The sequence below is a fragment of the Dasypus novemcinctus genome, chromosome 9, assembly GCF_030445035.2.
Source record: "Dasypus novemcinctus isolate mDasNov1 chromosome 9, mDasNov1.1.hap2, whole genome shotgun sequence".
Classification (NCBI taxonomy): domain Eukaryota; kingdom Metazoa; phylum Chordata; class Mammalia; order Cingulata; family Dasypodidae; genus Dasypus; species Dasypus novemcinctus.
This window is the reverse complement of record NC_080681.1, coordinates 23,333,933-23,357,038: the sequence shown is the minus strand read 5'-3', so window position 1 is coordinate 23,357,038 and position 23,106 is coordinate 23,333,933. Positions and strand designations below refer to the sequence as shown.

The window sequence follows — 23,106 nt, the reverse complement described above, 5'->3', positions numbered from 1 at the left end:
TTTTCTGCACAGGACACCTGCCATTTGATTTAGTGAAATACATACATAGCAATCATTCCAGTAAAGAAAACTTCTGGGTTTTAAATTATAATTTAGATAAGGAGAGTTCTTGCTTTCAAGTGAACATCCATACATGAAGGCAAAACCAAAATCTTGGGAAAAAATCTACATGCAATTAGATATATTTAAACCAACTAACCACCCCACCCTACATACTTTGGAAGGAACCTCTGATTAAGTAGAGAAAGGTCATTACAACCTAATAACAAATCTTGAATAATAGGATTTGAAACATCTTAAGAATCACTCTCATGTATATATTACTTTAAAAATGAAAGATTTCTAATTATAAATATTTTACAAAGTATTTTATTACATTTTCTGATATCCTTATGCCAACCCTGTAAAATGTGTTTATCACTATTAGTGATAGATTCTTTGTAACGATGGCCTCAATAATTCTTTTTATCCCAGAACTTACATTACCTTGCAATGTTACTTTGCCACTTATATTAGTTAGCCAAAGGGGTACTGAGGCAAAATGCCAGAAATCTGTTGTTTTTTTATAAATGATATTTATTTGGGGTAGAAGCTTACGATTACCAGGCCATAAAGCATAAGTTACCTCCCTCACCAAAGTCTCTTGCCATGTGTTGGAGCAAGATGGCAGCCAATATCTGCCAGGGTTCAGGCTTCTTGGGTTCCTCTCTTCCTGGGATTCATTTCTCTCTGGGCTCAGCTCCTCTGGTTTCTCCACAAGGTCAGCTGTAGACTATGAGGCTGTCTAGGCTTTGCCTCTCTACACAAGGCCAGCTGTAGACTATCAGGTGACTGGCTCAGTCTCTCTCCCCAGGGCTTCTGCCATGTCTAAGGAGCCATCTCTATTCTAGAGACTGTGTTCTTCTCCTATGTGTTCACTTCCTGGGCTCTAGCTCAACACTTCAGCATCAAAAACTCTAACTCTGTCCTTTGCCATGGCTTTTATCTATGACTCCCCACCCACCAAAAGCCGGGGACTCAACACCCTATTGATGTGCCCCAAGCAAAACCCTAATCATAATTTAATCATGCCTAGGTACCGACCAGTTTAAAAACATAATCCAATATCTATTTTTGGAATTCATGAACCCTATCAAACTACTACACCACGCTTCTCATCAAGAGGTGAATTTATTTCTCTAGTCCTTGCATCTGGGATGGCTTTGTTTCTTACTTTGAGCAATCGAATACAGTAGAAATGACGTTCTGTTACTTCCAAGCTTAGTCCTCAAGAAAATTTGCAACTTCTGCTCTCGTGGAATGCTGGACTAGCCTCTTTGAGGAGGCTTACATATACTTGAGCAGTTGTGTTGTTCAGTGAATATGAGAATTTCTTGTATGTGGACTAGGCCTAGAAGCATAATAAATATACTTAGTTTCTTAAAGACCATAAAGAGCTTAGCCCTATTTCAGTGTAAGGGAAGGGAAACAATATCATTTTTGAAGGAAAATGTTAGCAAATTCTATTGAAATGGGCTTCATTTTATTCATAGCCATATTTTCCTGCCTTGCTCATGAAAATAATAATTTATAAATGGATATATTTTCCTTGTATAATTGATACTAATGTAGAGTATGAAGCTGCCAATCAAGTTCAGCAGCAAGGATGCCCTCAGGGGTGGTTTTTATCTGTTGTGTGTTTGTTGCAAGTGTTGTTCACTAGGGACTGTATAAAAGTGTCTAAGGTGAAAGAGGAGCAAAGTGTTTTTTTTTTTTTTAATATCTTTTGGTCAATTTCCTTCCTAACAGATTTTTTTGGAAGACACCATCAATTCTGGGACACTTATGAGCCATTGTGTCACTAATATAGGCACTTTGTTGAAAGGTAGGTTTATTGGGTAAAATAAGAAACTAGATGCACTTATTGGTAGATTAATTGCATTAATGGCCCTGATTCTTCACCCTTCTTTTATCTGTGGCTTTTCCCTTGTGAGGTTGTAGTTCCTTTCACTAAGGAGGCTGAGTTTCTTTTCCTGTCCCTGGATTCTGAGTGCGGCCATGTGGTTTGCAGAAGTGATGTGTGCAGAGGTTTGCAAAGGTGCTTACACATTGCTGCTTCTGCTCTTGAACTTCTGCTCTGACTAACCTGCTGGAGGGTTGTGAGAGACATGTGGAGCAAAGTCAGGTCTTCCGGCTGAGAGTCAGTTGGCCCCACACAGGCAAGTGAGCCCAGCTGAGACTAGAACCATAGCGTCTAAATTGCTCATGCACAGACCTGTGAGCTTTAAAAAAGACTGATTTTGGGGATAATTTATTAAGGGCATTTCTGTGGCAACAGGTAACTTCATACAAGTCTCATGTGGGACTTCTTCTTTAGTGTGGGGTGGGGTAGACAATGAGGATTCCAGACTGATAGCTTCAGGAGAACTTTCTTCTCTTGGATTTGGATGGTTCATCTACTGGATTCCAGAGGCTTTATAATTTGACTAATGATAGGATTTTAATCGCCAGCTTAATGGTAAGGATCAATAGGGCATGTGCTTAAGGGCTACCAGGGCATGCCTCAGGTGCTAAAAGAAGTATGAGGCCAAATGCAAGGGGTATTAATTACCAGGAAACACATACTCTGGCATATATTTTTGCTAATGGAACACAGTAAAACCAATTACAATAAAATCTAGTGGAATCTAGAAAAAAACTACAAGTGACATTTTATAGTGTTCCAATTGCATGCAGTCCTAAGTTAGGTCAGGAAAGATTTAAAAGCTTTCTGTCATACAAAGGCTTTCTTGGTACATAATTTATTCATAAGAAATTTCCCACATATTTTCTATTTACTGTATAATCATAATTTTTGTCTTTTGAATTTTATAAGGTAAAATTCATTTTATTTTTTCTTTATTTTCAGTTTTCAATGCTACTTACCGTGACTTTAGTATTTCCTTCTGTTTTAAAAAGAAAATACCAAATTCTTCTGTAATTGTATCTTTTAGTTTTGCTCTTTTAAAATTTTAAATATTTAGAATTCATTATAAGCATACTATTTAACGACAGTATAATAGTTACATGGATGTACTATAATTTAACCATTTTCCTTTTTTTTTCAATTTTGCCACCTTTCCACTGCAGCAATACTTTTACCTGCATTTCTGAATTTTTCTTTATGATGGATTTTCAGAAATGGGATATTGATTCAAATGGAACAAACACTTTAAGTATTTAAAAGCCCTGAATGTGCATAGTCAAACTGTTTTAAGGAAAGGTTGTTGCTTTATGTTCCCACTGCAATGTATGAAAATACACTTCTTAAAATGGACTTTCCAGCATTGTATATTTTCATTAAAAATACTCTTTGTAAATGTGTGTGTGTATATATATTTTTTCATGCAATTTTCAAAGTTCAATAGTGCAAAAGCAATAACAATGAAGTGAAACAGTTTTCATTTGCAAAAAGTAGTTACTTCTCAGGTAGGAGATCCCTGAGGTGATTGTGGAACTCTGATGATGGAGCTAGAAAACCAGAAACTAGACTGATGATTGATTGATTGATTTTTATTTTCTCTGCTATTCAAGTGACCTAGAATACTGATTCATGGTAGGATTCCAATTTCCAGTTAAGTGCAGCCTGTCAAGGGGTTCATCTTCTTGGTTATCTCAGTATATTCTAGGTACATAAAGAAGTGGGCAAGGAGTGACAGGTGCTACAGAGAAAGAAGGAACTGGCCCCAAGAGTACCTTTCTGAACTTTTCTGTGCAGTGAGATAAACACTTAAGGATAATAAGACTATACTATTTGCTTGAAAGGAGGAGACTGCAGGTATTGTGGGATGAATGGAAGACTCAGGATCTGATAGACCTACTTAGAACCCTGGCTGTGTCACTTGTGAGCTTTTAGTTTGTGAGTAGGTTTCTTAACCATTCTGGGCCTTAGTTTCCTCATTCTTTAAAAGAACTAATAATCCCCTCATGGTAGGATGTTATGAGAAATAAATGTGTAATGTACATAAATAACAGCACCTAGTAACTCTACCTAATAATGACAGCTACCAAAGAAATGGAATCCTGAATGGATTGAGTGATGTAATACAGGTTTCGTGGTATGGTGCCTGTGACTTTGGAAGTATCAGAAAGCAGAAGAATAATAGAAATTTTGGGGGACCAGCAAGGTGCTGTGGACTGAGTGATAAATTTTAAGGCTTTGGTGCACATTTTACATTGTCCTGCAGGATATCACACTTTTGTGCCTGAGGGAGCTGTGAGCAGATGGGAATACATGGGTTGCCTCATATTCCTGAGTTTTGAAGGTCATCTTTAGTGAAATGACTCTTTTCAGAGGCCATGTACCTGGTCTACCGGGAGAATCTTAGGCATTTATTAGATGCCTAACTGAGGGCATCTGGGAGAATGGTTATATATATTTCATTGTCAAGTTGATACAGCAGTTGGGGGAATGGAGTACAGCTATGGCGAAGACTCAATTTCTGAGAGGATGCACCTCCAAACTGAGGACAATAGAAAACAGTACAGATGTTGTAGTTAAGAGACCATAATGAGCAGCTTTGTGGTTTAAAATTGATAGATGGCTTTTCATGGGATCTCAAAAGGATAGACTTTTCCAATGCCAATGTGCCAAATATAGATCTTTCATTTTATATTCATAAGGAAATAGGTATAGAGCATGTGTTGACAGGCATTGCCCACATTTGATAAATTTTGGACATTATAAGGATTGTCAGTAATTCCTGTAGCTAAATTTATTGTGCAGAGTTATGCATAGATCATTGAGATAGGGACATTGACTCTGTAAGCTATGCCCCAGGCAAATCTTTTCAATTCAATACGGAAAAATAAAGTTTGAGATCTTGTAAAATTCTTTTAATAAAACTACCTATTAGAACTAGTCCTGATTAAACGGACCATTATGATGAGGAAAGCAACTTTGGTCTTCCCAGAGAGAACTCTTCTACTAGTCAGGATTAATTTGAAAATTAGAGAAATTACTTAGAAACAGCTGAGAGGAAAAGGTTTTAAAGATTTGAATTGTTAGAAGGACTGTGGCTCAAAAAGTGGAATTGTTCTTTCTGGGAAACGTCATTAACCCAAAGGATTAGCAGAAGATTATATATAAAGAGGTAAATGAGGCAGTTCTCATTAAAACACAGTTCTATGGACCAACTCAAGATGAACTAAATGTACTGTCCTTACATTACTCATTGGTAAAATATCAGTTGAATCACATAAACCACACAGACTTAATTAGTTTTGTTTTTCCTGTTTCTTCTTTATGTGGAATTGTCATTCCACAAGGAAATATTCATAGGCTTAACAATGACATTTCATCTAACTTTTAACCCTATAATATTGAGCAAAATAGTCTATTTTTGTGCCAGAATGATCCAAGCCATGGGGAACTTCAGGATCTCAAGAATCAGCCTGTATCCTTTGCTGACAGCACCAAATTTTAGAAAGCTCTTCCTTACATAACAAGAAGAAAGTATTGCTGCATCCCACCTGGGGTTTGCTTTGGGCAGGAAGAGAATCAGTCATCTATCATCTACTGATTTCTGAGCAATAGTGATAGAGGGGAGCACAAGTATTTTGACCTTGAGCTTTTCTAAGAATTTGATTGGGGACTTGTGAAATCCTAAATGTGTTCTCAAATTTGAGATCTTTAGATGGTTCTTTTAGTTTTTAAAGATGGAAAATTGGCTAGGAAACATTTTTTAAGGAGAAAAATTAAAAAATTATGAAAGCAGGACCCACGATATAGTATGAAATGGGCAGGAAATGAGAAAAAGGAAAAGGATATTTCATTTAATAAAGTAATAGGAATTTGTGTTTGACCTTGTGGTGATCTACAGGCTAAAGTTTGAGGTCCTGGAACTAGGGAAGAAACAAAGCAAATGGTGCTCAAGAACATGGTGATGGGTTGATGAACTCAAAGAACATTGGTGTTTAATATTTGATTATAGGCTTTTTCTTTTGTTTTGTTTTTTGTTTTGGCACCTTAAGGCTGCTCAGTAAACCAAAGCTTTTAGTAAACTCTGTTACATAATAGCATTGTCTTAATGGTCCTTTGTGAAATGCAGGGAAGGTTGCTTGGGGTGAAAAATCTAGGACAATTATAGGAAGAGGGTAAGGAAACCAGAGAAGTGTATGAGAAAATACTGGGAGAAGGAGCATCAGGTAAGAGTAGAGACAATAGATTGTAGAAGGCTCTCCTTCCTCCAAGAATCTTTAAAATGTGGGGAAGGAAGAAGTATGATTTATTTTGGACACTAAAAGAAAAGATGATCACAGAAAACTAGACTTGGGGTCATTTGGGTGACAGGAGCTTACTTTTATATAGGACTAATTGTTTTTAGTTTTTGGAAGCCTCATAAATGAATTTAATCCTGTGTCAAGGACATTCCTTAAATATTTAAAAACAACCCTGTCTTTTATAGGTCAGTCAGGCTCAGCTCACAAATACCATATTCTCCTCTTGCCATATTGGTCACTCTCCTCTGGACATGCATCTGTTTCTCAGTATCTGTCTTAAAATGTCCTACTTAGAATGAAACAAAGAATTCCAAGATTGCTTTAATCAATGAGATTAAATAGAGGACTTTCTGAATCTTGTATTTCTCACTGTGCAAATAGAAATGGAATCAATTATTTTTGAACTTATCACACTGCTGACTTATATTCGACTTAGGTTTAAATAAAACCTACTTTTTTTTTTGATACAAAGATATTTTTCATTTATCTCTACCTTATCTTATAAAAACTAAATTTTATATGCACACATCTTTACTACTTCTTGAACTCACTTTGAATACATATTGTCTTGTTAACACAATTTATTCCCAGTAAAGTTTTAGTTAGATCATAGGCTCTATCTACTTTCTTGCCAGTGTTGAAATACTGAAAAGAAAAAGTTAGAGGACTGTTGGAGAAAAATGGTGTTCACTGGGACACGAAGAATGATTGACCACAGGCAGAAAATGTATTTATTGAGAAGCTCTCTCAATGGGGGGGTCTTAAGAACAGACTTCAGCCCCCCCTCCCCACCAGCATGGTGGGGGTCTGAAGAGAGACTTCAGCCCATTCCTAGAAGGGGGTGATTTGAATTTATACAGAACTTTCCTAGGTGGGAGATAATAGTGGGAAGGGGATTGAGGGTCCAAGTGAGGTGCAGGGGCCAATAGGTAGCCCTAGAGGTGAAAATTTTCCTTGATAATGGGTTACCAGAGTTTATGGTTTCTTGGAATGCTGCAGGGGCAGATGTTTCTTCAGACTGGTAGGGATTTAAAGGGTTTCTTTTAGTTTCCTCTGATATGTAAATAGTGAAGGTTCAGCCGCCCTCTGATATGCAGGTAGAGGTAGTAAAGATCTCTATCTCCCTCTGATATGCAGATGGTGAAGATCTCTATCTCCCTTTACTCCTTTCTCTATGAGTTTTTTTTTTTTTTTAATCTGTGGGAAAGTGCTGTGCCCTCAGACTCGGGGGAGGGGGTTTGCCTTTTTCCCAGTGCATATTAGGGGAAACTGAGCTACAGCTTGTTAATTATTGCAAATCTCTAACAAGGACAAAACGTAATGGTATGCCATTCTTTGGACACAGTCATTCAACCAACAACACGTCCTTGTAACCATACATTATGTCCTCATGACTGTCTTATTCATCCAGAGATTCTGGAGAACAAAACAGCCCCAACAATTAACAGGAGTTCATGTTACATATTCTAAAATTTTAAAAGTCAGTAAACAAAAATATATTTAATGTTCTGTTGAACAAGAATCATTATGACCAAAATGCGGGTCTTCATTATTTTACAACAAATACTTTGGCCTCTTTCAAATATTTGTTATTAGCATTCTTTTACTATATCATAATTATTTAGTTAGAGAAAATGTTGGCTCACAGAAAAATCATTCCTATATACCTCCCCATTATTAACACTTGGCTTTAGTGTTGCAATTGATGACAGAATATTATAATTGTATTATTAACTTTAGTCATGGTTTATATTAGGGTATATTTTGTTCAAATATACCACCCTATTATTAACACCTTCTATTAGTGTGGTATATTTGTTATAATCAATGAAAAAACATTTTTATAAAAGTACTATTATTTACAGTAGAGCCCACTGTTGTACAGTCCTATGTCTTATCTTTTAATTTTTATCCTAGTAACATATACATGAACTAAAATTTCCCTTTCAAATCACATTCACATATATAATTCAGTGATGTTAATTATACTCAAAATGTTGTGCTGCCATCACCATCATTCATTTTAAAAACTTTACAATCAACCCAAATAGAAATTCTGTACAAATTAAGCATTAACTCCTCATTTTCAACCCACAATCCAGTCCTTGTAAACCTATATTCTAGAGTCTAACTCTAGGAGTTTGTTTGGTCTAAATATTTCATATCAGTGAGATCCTACACTGTCCTTTTGTGTCTGGCTTATTTCACTCAGCATAATATCCTCAAGATTCATCCATCTTGTTACAGGAACCAGACTTTCGTTCCTCTGTAAATGCTGAATAATATCCCATTGTATGTTTGCATCACATTTTGTTTATCCATTTATCGGTTGATGGATACTTGGGTTGCTTCCGTCTTTTGGCAATTGGGAATAATGTTGTTATTAAAATCAGTGTGAAAATATCTTTGAGTTCATGCTTTCAGTTCTTTTGGGTATATATCCAATAATGGGATTTCTGGGTTATATGGTAATTCTATACTTATCTTTCTAAGAAACTGCCAAATTGTTTTCCATAGAGGCTGTGTCATTTTATATTTCCACCAGCAATGAGTGAGTGCTTTTATTTCTCCCCATCCTCTCCATCACTCTTAGTTTTCTCTCTTTTTTCAAATAGTAGCCATTTTAGAGGGTTCAAAATGGTATCTCAGTATTTTTTGTTTGTTTTTTGTTTTAAGGAGGTACTGGGGATTTATCTGAGACCTTGTACATGGGAGGCAGATACTCAAATCACTGAGCTAACTTGCTCCCCTCTCAGTGTGGTCTTGATTTACATTTCCCTAATAGCTACTAATGTTGAACATCTTTTCATGTGCCTTTTAGTCCTTTGTATATCCTCTTTGGATAAAGTCTATTCAAGTCATTTGTCCATTTTTAATTGGGTTTGTCTTTTCATTGTTGAGTTATAGGATTTGTTTATATATTCTAGATATTAAGCCTTTGTTAAGTATGTGGTTTCCAAATTTTTCTCCCATTGAGTAGGTTATCTTTTTTTTTTAAATAGGAGAAATGACCATTTTTATTATGGAATCTAAAACTATCATTTTATGATACTCTAAGTCTTTTGACATACTGAAATGGGTCAACATTCACTAAGGACAGCAAGCTAGCTCACAAGAGACATACTGTAATGCACAATTATGTTCATTTCATAGAATCCCAGCAGCTTAGTAAATAAAGCGCAGCAAAAAAATTCCTTATGAGAGTAAGAACTCCAGTAAATTTGAATATTTTTGGTAAACATAAGGAAAAGCAACTGCTGTCAAGAGATAGGTAATCTTTAGACTTCAAAGATTGGCTGCCAGGACACCACAGCAAAATATTATACCTGGAGCCTATGATAAACACTAACTTGACAAGGAATGGGTTTTTCCAAATGTGCAAAATTATCTCATACAGATGCTTAGCAGACTATGATTTGACAAATTTATAATGTTAAGCAAAACAGCACAGATAAACTGTAACATTATTTATACATTAGCATATAAAGAACACAGATTTTTAAACTGGTAGCAAGAAAGTCTATGAGGTCTATGCAGTTCCTGAGTCAAGTTATCCTATGCTTTCCATCTACCCTGTGTCAATGACAGCTAGTCTGAATAGTAACACATAGAGTAAGAACAGTAATCTACTGTACATGACTCAAATAGTACTTGAAAAGTGACAACATTGTATATTATTAAATGACAAAATATATTTAGAGGATTTATTTAAAAACCTCTCACTGTTCATTATAAAAATTACAGGATTGTTTGCTACCAATGGACAGACTACAAACAGGAAATTTTCATTAAGGAAAGATGGGTTTACTGTAATTTGATTTTTTACAAAAAATTACTATAAATTACTGATAACAGGTTTCCCTTTTACTTTCTTAAGTCTAATTCTCTTGAAAATTAAACCAATGTTTCCACTCTCTCGAGCTAAAGTTCAACCATGGTCACCTTAGAAAATACCCATTTATTTGTTAATCAGAAATACAAGTCGAATGGCACATATTTCCATTTTCTTCTTAGGACAAAGGTTTCAGCTTCATTATTTTACAAGAAAACAGAAGACTTGCATTGGACCTGTAAAGTCTTTCATGTTGCAGCTGAGGTTTAATGACAGCAGTGGAGGAAAGCAATGATGATGCAAAGTAAGACCAGCCCAATTGCCCTTATCTGACATGGAATCTTTTTCCTGCTGGGCTTGTAGCAGAGAAGTCTTTTTGGTGGCCAGAGTGCCTCCACCAAACCTGAAAGAAGCAGAAGGGTGACATGCTCAGGTAAACCCTGTTCAAGGATGATTCCATTCAGGCAAATAGTTTTGCTCTTTCAATCTGTTGGTTGTGAGATGATACTAATATGAAGAAAATTATCTGGGTAGCTCAGATGTTCACTCAGCCACTGCAGAGGTATCTCTATCATTGGCTTAATTCCATGAATCATTACTTGATTCTTTTTTCCCCCCATCTTCAGGAGCAATTGCTGAAGGACAAACTTCTTTGAGGAGATCTCCTAGTGTACGCAATTGTCCATCTGCAGCCACAGAACATAATAGCTTCTGAATGAAAGGTCATTGTTGTTGTCCTTTTTTTTAAGATTTATTTATTTATTTCTCTCCCCTTCCCCCGCCCCTACCCTGGTTGTCTGTTCTCTGTGTCTATTTGGTGTGTCTTCTTTGTCTGCTTCTGTTGTTGTCAGCGGCACGGGAATCTGTGTTTCTTTTTGTTGCGTCATCTTGTTGTGTCAGCTCTCCGTGTGTGCGGCACCATTCCTGGGCAGGCTGCACTTTCTTTTGTGCTGGGTGGCTCTCCTTACGGGGTGCACTCCTTGCCCGTGGGGCTCCCCTATGCGGGTGACACCCCTGCGTGGCAGGGCACTCCTTGCGTGCATCAGCACTGCATGTGGGCCAGCTCCACACGGGTCAAGGAGGCCCGGGGTTTGAACTGCAGACCTCCCATGTGGTAAATGGATGCCCTAACCAATGGGCCAAGTCCACCACCCCAGTTGTTGTCCTTTTGTAATCCCATCCAAAGTTGTTTATGAACTTTTTCTTGCAGTTCAATGATTACTTAACTTTCATGCTTTAAAGTATCAGCTTCTTTCACACAGCTAGAAAATGAGCTTCAATTGCATCCTTAGAAGGAATGTGCAAAAGATACTTTTCTGGAAAACTCTTAAAATGTACTGTAATATTCCAAGGAAGAGCAGAACTTATTGCAAGAAGATCAAATAGCAAACCAATTGGATAATGCCATTTCAGTGGTGTGCTTTCATAGTGAAATCATATTTCACTAGTGTCTTCTTGTCTCATAACCTACTGAAAGTGCTTTGTCAGTTACCAACGTCAGACAGCTTCCTCTTGGCAAAAGCATGTAATATGGTTCTGCTTCTCTTTGTTATCTCATCCTGGTACAGTATGAAGCAACTTGGAATCTGTCCAAGCCACACATCTTGAAGCACATCTTTGTCAATAGTCATTCCTCCAGTGTTTAAAGCAGTACATATAGGAAAAATTCTTTTACAACCATAGCCAGACAGAAGCACGGGCTGCTCCTCAGGCTTTCTGGACCCCTGGGAGCCAACAGGTCCCAGGAGCTGGTGGGACGGGTTGCTGAACACATTGCCCCATGGAGCCACGAACCAGGAGCACTGGTTATCTTTTCACTTTCATGATAAAGTCCTTTGATGCACAAAAGATTTTAATTTTAATGAGGTCCTATTTATCTATTTTTTCTTTTGTAGCTTGTTCTTTGGGTGTAAAGTCTAAGAAACCATTGCCTAATACACAGTTTTAAAAAAATTCCCTATATTGTCTTCTGGGAGCTTTATAGTCCTAGTTCTTATATTTAGGTCTTAGAGTTAATTTTTGTATATGGTGTGAGATAGGAGTACACTTTTTTTTTCATATGGATTCTTAATTATCCCAGCATCATTTGTTGAGGAGAATATTATTTCCTGATTGAGTGGACTTGGCAGCTTTGTCAAAAATCAGTTGGCTGTAGATCATCTACTTCTGAACTCTCAATTTGATTCCACTGATCAATATATCTATCTTTGTGCCAGTACAATGGCGATTTGATTGCTGTAGCTTTGTAACAAGCTCTAGAACAGGAAATGTGAGTTCTCCAACTTTCTTCCTCTTTTTCAAGATGTCTTTGGCTAATTGGGATCCATTACCCTTCCAAATAAATTTGGTAATTGGCTTTACCATTTTTGCAAAATAGGTTTCTGGGATTTTGATTGGGATTGTATTAAATCCGTGAATAATTTTGGGTAGAATTGACATTTTTTTTTTAGGAGGTACTGGGGATTGAACCCAGGATCTTGTGTATGGGAAGCAAGCACTCAACCCCTGAGCTACAACCACTCCCTTAGAATTAACACCTTAACAATATTTACTCTTTAAATGCATGAGCATGGAACATACTTCTATTTATTTAAATATTCTTTGATTTCTTTTAGCAAAGTTTCTATATGTAAGTCCTTTATATCCTTGGTTAAATTTATTCCTCAATATTTGATTCTTTTGGTTGCTATTGCAAATGGAATTTTTTTCTTGATTTCCTTTACAGATTCCTCTTTACTAGTGTATAGAAATACTATTAATTTTGGCATGTTGATCTTGTACGCTGTGAATTTGCTGAATTTGTTTATTCACTCAAGTAGCTTTGCTGTGGATTTTTCAGGACTTTCTATACACAAGATCATGTCATCTGCAAATAGCAAAAGTTTTACTTCCTTTCCAATCTGGACATGTTTTGATTTCTTTATCTTGCCTAACTACTCTGGCTAGGGCTTCTAGTACAATGATGAATACAAGTGGTGATAGTGCACATACTTGTCTTGTTCAAGATCTTAGAGAGAAAGCTTTCATTCTTTCAACACTAAGTATGATGTTAGCTCTGGGCTTTCCACCTATGGCATTCATCATGTTGAGGAAGTTTCCTTCTATTCTTATCTAATTTCTTTTAAATCAAGAAAGCATGATGGATTTTGTCAAATGCCTTTGTTACATCAAATGGAGATAAACATGATTTTCTGCCTTCATTTTGTTAATGTGGTATATTACATTAATTTGTTTTCCTGTGTTGAACCACCCTTGCATACCTGGGATAAAACCCACTTGATTATGATACATAATTCTTTTAATGTTCTTTTGGATCCGATTTATAAGTATTTTGCTTAGGACTTCTGCATATATATTCATAAGAATTTTTTTTCTGTAATTTTCTTTTTATCTAAATCTGGCTTTGGTTTTAGGGTGATCTTGGTCTCACAGAATGAGTTGAGTAGTGTTTCCTCCTGTTCAATTATTTTGAAAGAGTTTGAGCAGGGTTGGCATAAATTCTTGGAATGGTTGGTAGAATTCACCTGTGAATCCATCCGGGCCTTGGCTTTTCTATATTGGGAGATTTTTGATGACTGATTTAATCTCTTTACTTATAATTGTTCTGTTGAGATCTTATATTTCTTCTAGAGTCAATGTAGGTTGTTCTTGTGTTTCTAGGAATTTGTTCATTTCATCTAGGTTGTCTAATTTGTTGGCTTTCAGTAGCTCATAGTTTTATCTTATGATCCTTTTTATTTCTGTGAGGTCAGTAGTAATGTTACACTCTTATTTCTGATTTTATTTGCATATTCTTTGTTTTTTCCTTGTCAGAGTAGCTAAGGGTTCATCAGTTTTATTCATCATTTCAAAGAATCAATTTTTGGTTTTGTTAATTCTCTCTATTGCTTTATTTTTCTCAATTTCATTTATTTCTGTTTTAATCTTTTTTATTTCTTTCCTTCTGGTAGCTTTGGGATTAGTTAGCTTTTCTTTTTCCAGTTACTCTAGGTGTGCAGTTAGGTCTTTGGTTTCCACTCTTCTTTTTTAATATAAGCATTTAGGGCTATAATTTCCCTCTCATCAGATGCCTTCACTGCATCCCACTAGTTTTGATATGCTGTGTTCTCATTTTCATTCTTCTTAAGATATTTACTGATTTCCCTTGCAATTTCTTCATGGATGCAATGATTGTTTAAGAGTGTGTATTTATCTTTCATATTTTGTGGATTTTTGAATTCTCTACCTGTTATTTATTTCTACTTCATTCCATTATGGTCAGAGAAAAGGCTTTGTATAATTTAAATCTTTTAAAATATATTGAGACTTGTTTTGTGACCTAACATGGTCTATCCTGGCCAATGAGCCATGTGAACTAAAGAAGAATGCATATCTGCTGGTTTTGGGTGCGATATCTGTATATGCATGTTAGGTCTAGTTCTTTTATCATATTGCTCAAGTTCTCTGTTTCCTTATTGTATGTTCCAGTGGAAGTCTTATTACTGCTATCTGCAACAAAGCCAGGGACTTGGTATCAGAACCACTGCTCTATTTGTAAAGAAATAAAGAAGAAAGAAAATTACAGGCCACTTTCTCTTTTATATGTAAATGTACAAATCCTTAACAAAATACTAGCAAACAGAATCCAATGTCATATTAAAAAGATGATACACCATGACTAATGGTATTCATCCCAGAAATGCCAGGGAAGTCCAAGAGATGAATATCAATCAATGTAATACACTACATAAATAGAATGAAGGGAAGAAACTACATGATTATCTCAATAGAGGCAGAAAGGACATTTGACAAAATCTAAATCCCTTTCTTGATAAAAACATTCATAAAAGTAGGAGAAGGGAACTTTCTCAACATGATAAAGAGCATTTATGAAATAAATAAACTTATATAAATATAGAATTACCATTTGACCTGACAATTCCATCTCTAGTTATATACCAAAAGAAAGTGAAAACAGAATGTCAAACAGATGCTTCTATACCAGTGTTTACAGTAGCATTTCACACAGTCACCCAAAGCTGGAAACAACCCAATTATCCATCAACAAATGAAAAAATAAACAAAATGTTGTATATACACACAATGGAATCTTATTTGGGCATAGCTAAAATGAAGTTATGATACATACTGCAACATGAAAAGCCTTGAAAACCTGCTCAATGAGATAAGCAAGACACATAAGAACAAAAATTGTGTGATATCACTAGTAGGAGATGTCTAGAAATAACAAATTCACAGAGATAGAAAATTGGGGGTTATAGGAGGAAGCAGGAAGGGAGAGTGTTTGCTTGTAAAAAAACTATAATAACAAAAGCAATTTTCTTGTGTTAAATATTTCATTTAAATCATCATATGGTGCCAGGGACTGCAAAAAATTCACTCTGTCAAAAGACAAGTCTTTTATTCTGTTCCTGTTTGTGCAAGCTTTGGGTGTTATGTATTAAAGTGTATTTATTTTTCTTTATGGGGCTCCATCATTTTCATTAAGAATCATGTTAGTCTGAAGAGAAGGATGCCATAAGCTTTTTCAGTTTTTACATTGGAGACATGAAGCAGGTAGTTTTAGGAAGGCCCACACCTTGGTGCCAGTGATGAATTCATTTATGTGAATGATGGACAATGGACAATAGGAGAACTGTCTCAAGTAGAAAATTTCATAGAATTAAAAACTCTAATGATCTAGTACAAGACACTTTCAAAAATTTCCATTGAGCTGAAATTTTACCAAGGGAGGAAGAGCCTCATATGCTGAGACCATAAGTAGTATCCTTAGATCTGGCCTCCCGAAGCCCTAAGAGATTCATATTTCACTTCTTTTGTTCAAAAAAAGAAAAAGAACCACTGCTGTAATTGCTTCAGAAATGCCAAATGTCTCCATGGCTGTGCTTGCAAAAAAATCTCATGGAGTCTGCTTCATTATGGTCATTTTTACCTTTAAAGTCTTAAGCAGGAATGTGTTCCAGATGGGAGATTTTCATACAGAGAAGCCTACATGGTAATGAGTGTGGGAAATATAGTCATTAGCTTTCTAGAGTTCATCATACGGGAAGGCAAATTGTAAGATACTCTTGGTAGTGCTGAGTGAGCCATTCAGCAGGGTCTGCCGCTGTGTTAGTTTCCTAGCTTCTAAAAAAATTACATAAAATAGGTTAGCTTAGCAGCAGGAATTTACTGGCTCATGTTTTCAGAAGCTAGGAGGCTTGCATCCTCCAGGGGTCTGTATTTTCTGGATGGCAACAATCTTTGAGGCCTCACGACTTTTCTGTCATATGGCAATGCACATGGTGGTAGCTTCTTCCTCTTCTCAGTTCCACTGACTTCCAGCTACTGTCTGCTCCTGGTGGCTTCTCTCCCTCTGTCTGAATTTCAAGCTGTTTAAAAAGGTCTCTAGTAGTCTGGATGTCCAGGATTCAAACCAAGGGCCTCCTGACCTGTGTGGTGAGCTGGCCCATGCATTGTGCTGATGTGCGCAAGGAGTGCCATGCCACGCAGGGGTGTCCCATGCACAAGGAGCCCCATGCACAAGGAGTGTGCCTTGCAAGGAGAGCTGTCCTGAGCAAATAAAGCGCCAACAGCCCAGGAGTGGCGCTGCACACCCAGAGAGCTGACGCAGCAAGATGACGCGACAAAAAGAGACGTGGATTCCCAGTGCCACTGCCAAGAATGCAAGTGGACACAGAAGAACACACAGCAAATGGACACAGAGAGCAGACAACGGGGTGGGGTGGGGGGGAGAGAAATAAAAAATGTCCAGCCTCATTCAGTTAGGCCATCCCTTACTGAACTGACATTTCAAGAGATCCTATTTACAATGGATCTATACCCACAGGACCTGCTCATGTCTTTTGTGGGGAACGTGACTCAACCCCCAATAGCCATATCCATTCCCCTTCTTGTAGTATACTGCTCTCTTAGACAGGTGGACCGCTGAAATTTTCAGTGAGCAGAATCAAATACTTGTCATATTCTCTGAATTTAACAAAATAAATTTCTAGCAGATTACATACATAATCTCTGCTGGTTTTGTTCTGATTTCCTCTCCTTCTGGTTAGGAGGTTTATGATGATGTACTTTTGTTTTTCCTCTCCATTCAAATGTTCTACACCACGCTTCTTTCTCAAGTCCATGAATGTCTGTACATTTCACTCCAGCAAGGCATAGTGCTTGGTAAATAATAGGAACCATATACATAGAACATTAGTTTTCAACCCTGGCTTCAAAATAGATGTCCTGGAGAGAAGTTAAAAAAAAAAGGCACCAAACCAAACCAAAACCAAAAGACTCCCCCTCCCCCAAGAAGAAGAATTACCCACACCCCAAAAAACCCAAAACCAAAGACTCCCAAACTGTAATAGCTGAGCTCTACTCAAGATGAGTTAAATCAGAAGCTCTTTGGTTGGGGCCCAGGCAATAGTATTTTTAAAAAGCAACCCAAGTTGTTATAATATGCAACCATGTTTGACACACACTTCAAAATTACAGTCCTGGAGAAAGCACCCCCCCCACCCCCAAATCTCTTACTCTTTACTTTTACCATTGGCTACAAAGCACTTAAAGAAGTGCAGCCAATTAATAATACAACCTTTTACACACACACACACTTTCACAAACCTTAACTGCTATATATTTTTAAAATTACCTGCTTACTTAAAGATAACTTTAAAAGTAGAGGTAAAAAGAAGGTAACAATTATCACTCATAATCCCTCACACAGAGGTCACTGCTGCAAACATTTTAGGTCATTACCTTGTATATAATCATAAATAGAAATAATTGGGATCATTATATGTTCTTAATTTTTATCCTACCTTTTGACCTTAATATTTTTTTGGAGTTGTTCATCAGATTATTCAATATTCTTTGAGTAGAAGATTTTTAGAGGTCACATAATACTCTATCTTGTGGCTGAACCAAATACATTTATCTGTAAGGCTTTTTATTATGGAAAATTTCAAGCATATATAAAAGTAGGGGAATAATGGAATGAACCACCATGGGACTCCACTACTCATTATGGAACTCCAACTTCAACCTCCTGATTTAATAGCTTAATTATGGTTTACATCCTTTCTATAGGCACAGGGGAGGACTTACAAGGATGCCAGCCCTAAATGATCACTTTCTTTTGTCCTGTCATCGGCCACCATGGAAGTTCCTAAGTAGTAGAGCTTTCCAGATTTTGTTTGGTTCTTTTGATACTAGGCTTTGGGCAGTTTCAGAGCATCTTTGGCTACACCAAATACAAAAAAAAAAATGTAGAACTCACTGAATTTTATTGTATGCACAGTTCTTAATATGCATTGTAGTGCATTATATTGTATATTGTGCTATATATGAGATACTTAGATTCTATGCCTTCTGATAGTTTTCTTTTAGAAGTATTTCAATGACTTTAGGCTTTTAAAGCATGGACCTTTACCTGGAAGCTTTCAAAGTGATACATTATTTTAGCAGTTCTATTGAGATATGATTGATGTATACACACATGAAACCATCACCACAATAAAGATAATGAACATATACATCATCCCTAAAAAGTTCCCTCACACCCCTTTGAAATCCTGTCCACTTGTTCCATCCCTATGTCTAGGCGGCAACAAGTAATCTGATTTCATTCACTACAGATTTGTTTACAATTTTTAGACTTATATATCATTGGAACTATACAGTCTATATTATATTGTCTGGCTTCTTTTATTCAGCATAATTATTTTGGGATTCATCCATGTTGTAGATGTTTCTATAGTTTGTTATTTTTAATTGCTGTGTAGTGTTCTATTATGTAGATATACCAGTTTTTTTTTTATTCATTTTTTAAAAACATTACATTAAGAAAATATGACGGCCCATTCAACCCCACCACCCCCACCCCCCGCTCCCCCCACAGCAACACTCTCTCCCATCATCATGACACATCCATTGCATTTTGTAAGTACATCTCTGGGCATCGCTGCACCTCATGGTCAATGGTCCACATCATAGCCCATACTCACCCACGTTCCATCCAGTGGGCCCTGGGGGGATCTACAATGTCCCGTAATTGTCCATGAAGCACCACCCAGGACAACTCCAAGTCCCGAAAACGCCTCCACATCTCATCTCTTCCTCCCATTCCCCGCACCTGGCAGCCACCATGGCCACTTTTCCCACACCAATGCCACATTTTCTCTGTGGACCTTGGATTGGTTGTGTCCATTGCACATCTATGTCAAGAGGGGGCTTAGATTCCACATGGATACTGGATGCAATCCTCCTGCTTTCAGTTGTAGGCACTCTAGGCTCCATGGTGTGGTGGTTGACATGCTTCAACTCCATGTTAGCTGAGTGGGGTAAGTCCAATAAATCACAGTGTAGGAGTTGAAGTCTGTTGAGGCTCAGGGCATGGCTATCATATTGTCAGTCCAGAGATTCAAATCCCCTAGATATATCTTAAACCCCAGCACTAACTGTAATTCCAGTAAAGTAGCATGAAAGTCTTGTGAAAAGAGATCCCATCTGAGTCCAGTTCCATCACGCAGAAACACCAGCTCCAAAGAAGGGCCAACTGACATGGCAGTGAACCCCATCTGCCATGACCATAGAACCCATGGGTCTCTTTATCCCTCAAAAGAACCAATACCTGGGGTTGTATCTACTTTATCTGTCTCTGAGACTCTGCTCAGGTGTGCATAAGGGCAATCCTTCTGACAACCTCCAGACTCTTTTTTAGAGACTCATAGCCATATAAACTCATTTCTCCTTTCCATTTCCCCCTTACATTAGGTCAAACAGCATTTTAAACTCCTGTTATTATATGATATACCAGTTTTTATCCATTCACCTGCTGATGGCATTTTTTTTGTGGTTTTTTACTCTTTTTATAAATAAAATCAATATGAAAATTAATATACAATTTTATGTATAGAAAAATGCTTTCATTTCTCTTGGGTAAATATCTAGAAGTGAAATGGCTAGATTATTATTATATATTGGTATACATTTAGCATTTTAAGAAACTGCCACAATGTTTTCCAATAGGTTGTAATGTTTTATATTTCCACCAGTAGTAAATGAGAGTTTCAGGTCCTCTACATCTTTAGTAATACTTAGTATGACTGGTCCTTTTAATTTTAACTATTCTAATAGATGTCTAGTGGTATCTTACTGTGTTTTCAACTTGCATTTGCCTTATGACTAATGATGCTGAATATCCTTACATGTGATTATTAAGCGTCCATATATCACATTTAGTGAAGCGCTTCTTCAAATATTTTGCTCATTTTATACTGTTTTTTCCCCCTTATTGTTGGGTTTTGAAATTTTTAAAATATAAATTCTCTGAACTCTCAAGTCCTTTATCAGATATATGCTTTACAAATATTTTCTCAGTTTGTAGCTTGTTTTTTCATTATTTTAATGAGCAAAAGTTTTACATTTTGATGAAATCCTGATGGATTTTTTTTCCTTTAGAATTATTTTATTAAATCTTAAGGGTACAGCAGCTTCTTAATTCTAACACACACTTAACTTTTTTTTTTTTTAAGGAAAACGTTGTATCTTATTTTGCCATGATCCTGGCTAACAGCTTTTCAAAACTTTGAGAAAAATCTTAAAAAAGGTTTCACATGTCACCTGAAATTTACAAATTTAACATTATCAAAGAAAGAATGCTTCTACACTCTTATAAAGACCACTAGAAAGAAACAATTAAAAAGTTAAGAAACTGTCTCAAAGTTTTTACAATATTTCCCCCACAGTAAGGTAATGATATTAAATAATCCAATCCATTCACAAAGTGGCTCTCTGCATCTGCTCGGTCTTTGGTCTTATCACTGTACATTATGCATGACTGAGATAAGAGTTTCCTTAACACGGTCACTTCGATAACCTGTTCGGTTACCTCTGGGCTCTCATTCTCTCCTGTTTATACAGCCCATGTCAAATAGGAAGAAGCTCAGTATCGTCTTCTCCCTCCATAACCCCAACTTCCTCCACTTCCTCCTGGACCACAGTTTCCTCCACCATATGGTTCTCCCCCCCCCATGTTCCTGCTACCACCAAAGTTTCCACTTTTCATTGGACCATTGTCAGAAGGTTGCAGATTATAATTTCCAAAACCATTGTAATTTCCACTTCCATAATTTCCTCCAGGTCTTTCTCCACACCTATTACAGCCGTCTCCAAATTCACGACCACTTCCATATTCATTCTGTCCTCCTCTACAGTAACTTCTGGCCCTGGTCCAAAATTTCCATCACCACCATGTGAATCTCCAAAACCAAAATGGCCTCCTCTTCCATTCCTAGAACTTTGGACTTCTTGCATTTCTTATGGAGACAAAGCCTTTCTTCCTTCTGAATTATGACCACTGATGGTATGGTATTTCTGCAATACAATTTTATCAACAGGATCATGATCATCAAAAGCCACAAAGCCAAAAAGCCTCTTTTCTTTCCTGGTTGCCTATCAGTAATTATCTCAAAGGTGTCAATTTTTCCATATTCCTCAGTATCTCCTTTAATTCCACCAACGACCAGCTTCTTCAGTTACATGAACCCCCAGTTTTCCGGATTCCTCTCTTGCTACAGCACGCTCATCTGAGTGAGGATCCAGCCATCGCAGCATCAACCTCAGCCATGTATGAAAAAGTTACAAAACCAAATCCTCTTGATCTTTCACATGCAGGATCCCACATTTACACATAGCCTCTAAGTTCTCCCCATGGCTCTTAGGAGTTCCTCAAACTCTCTTCTGTTGTTTCAAAACTTAAGCCACAAATAAAGAGTTTAAGGAAACCTTCCTTTCCTCTAGCCACCGTGGACTCAGGCGCTTCAACCTGATTTCCTGCAGCCAAGCGCGATGAGTGGGAACTCCACGGAAGAACACCAGTTGGACTCAAACGGACGCTATTGAGAACTTCGGCTGCTGAAGAAACAAGGCCGCTAGGAACCGGTAGCCCCGGCTACTGCCCCTGATGGAATTTTGACGGCACTGAATTATCTCTGCATGATTCCTTAGAATTTGTTACAAAAGTTGTAAAAATTATCATCAATAACTGAGGATGTTATATTTTCTTTGTGAGAAAACCAGAGTTTTAATGGAATATTGATTTTGTTTCTTTAGAAAAATGTCCTGCCCATGAAAAATTAAAATTGTTTTAGATAATAAATGTTTCCTTACTTGATTAGGCATCAAAAAGGAAGCCATATTTTTTTTTTCCAAAGGTAATGCTGAGTTCTTCTTTCACTCTAAGATGAGACAGTACGTTGAGCAGCTTTACCACTGCTTCTTGTGTTTGAGCTAACGGTGTCCGTCTCACCTAACAGGAAACTTGCTTCACGGTCTTGATGGCGTATTGAGTCATGGCTAAAAATACTTTGGGCTTGTTTCTCCAAGATTTGTGTAAGGGCGGAAGTTGATACTTCTTGTTCTATTCCTTAGCCCTGCTTGGCCAATGTTTCTAATAATAGTTGGAATTATATTCAGGGCAATATTCTGCACTTTGGGCTGGCCTCTATACATAATGGTAATGGTGATGGTAGCGGTAATAGTGTGGAGAGATGAAAGAGCTGTAGGTAAGGATTTTTTCCCACCTTGATTTAAAATTTTTCCTATGTGTACATTTATGGACAGTTTCCAAAATAAAATTTTTAAGGGGAGGAAGTGGTTTCCTTACCTCTAATTCCTCATTCAGGTCGATTGCTTTCTGTGTTTGTAAGAATTTCTGATACTTTTGCCTTCAAAGCATTTGTTTTTCCTTATGACAGCATCTTGATTGCTCTGTGGGGAACTGATTGCCCCTTCTTTATTCTTAGTTCACGTGTTTCAGATTGTTATAGCTTTTACATACTCAGAGCTTGGCCTGTCATAGAACAGCACCTGCTTGGCCACAATGACTGGTTCAGAGATGGGTGTTTGACTTCGGTGGCCACTGGAAGTCTTTGTTTGGGGGGGACAGGGGAGTGGATACCGGGGTCAGAACCCGGGACCTCTCACATGTGGGAAGCTGGTGCTCAATCACTGAGCTACACTGGCTTCCCTGGATTGGTTTTTGT

The 23,106-nt window shown here is 37.2% G+C and overlaps 2 pseudogenes; both read right to left on the bottom strand.

The window, feature by feature from the left end:
• Positions 1 to 10,554: 10,554 nt before the first annotated feature.
• LOC101429885 (autophagy protein 5-like) lies at positions 10,555 to 11,703 on the bottom strand (annotated as a pseudogene).
• A 9,302-nt stretch (positions 11,704 to 21,005) lies between these two features.
• On the bottom strand, positions 21,006 to 22,415 carry LOC101416223 (heterogeneous nuclear ribonucleoproteins A2/B1 pseudogene; annotated as a pseudogene).
• Between the last annotated feature and the right edge of the window lie 691 nt (positions 22,416 to 23,106).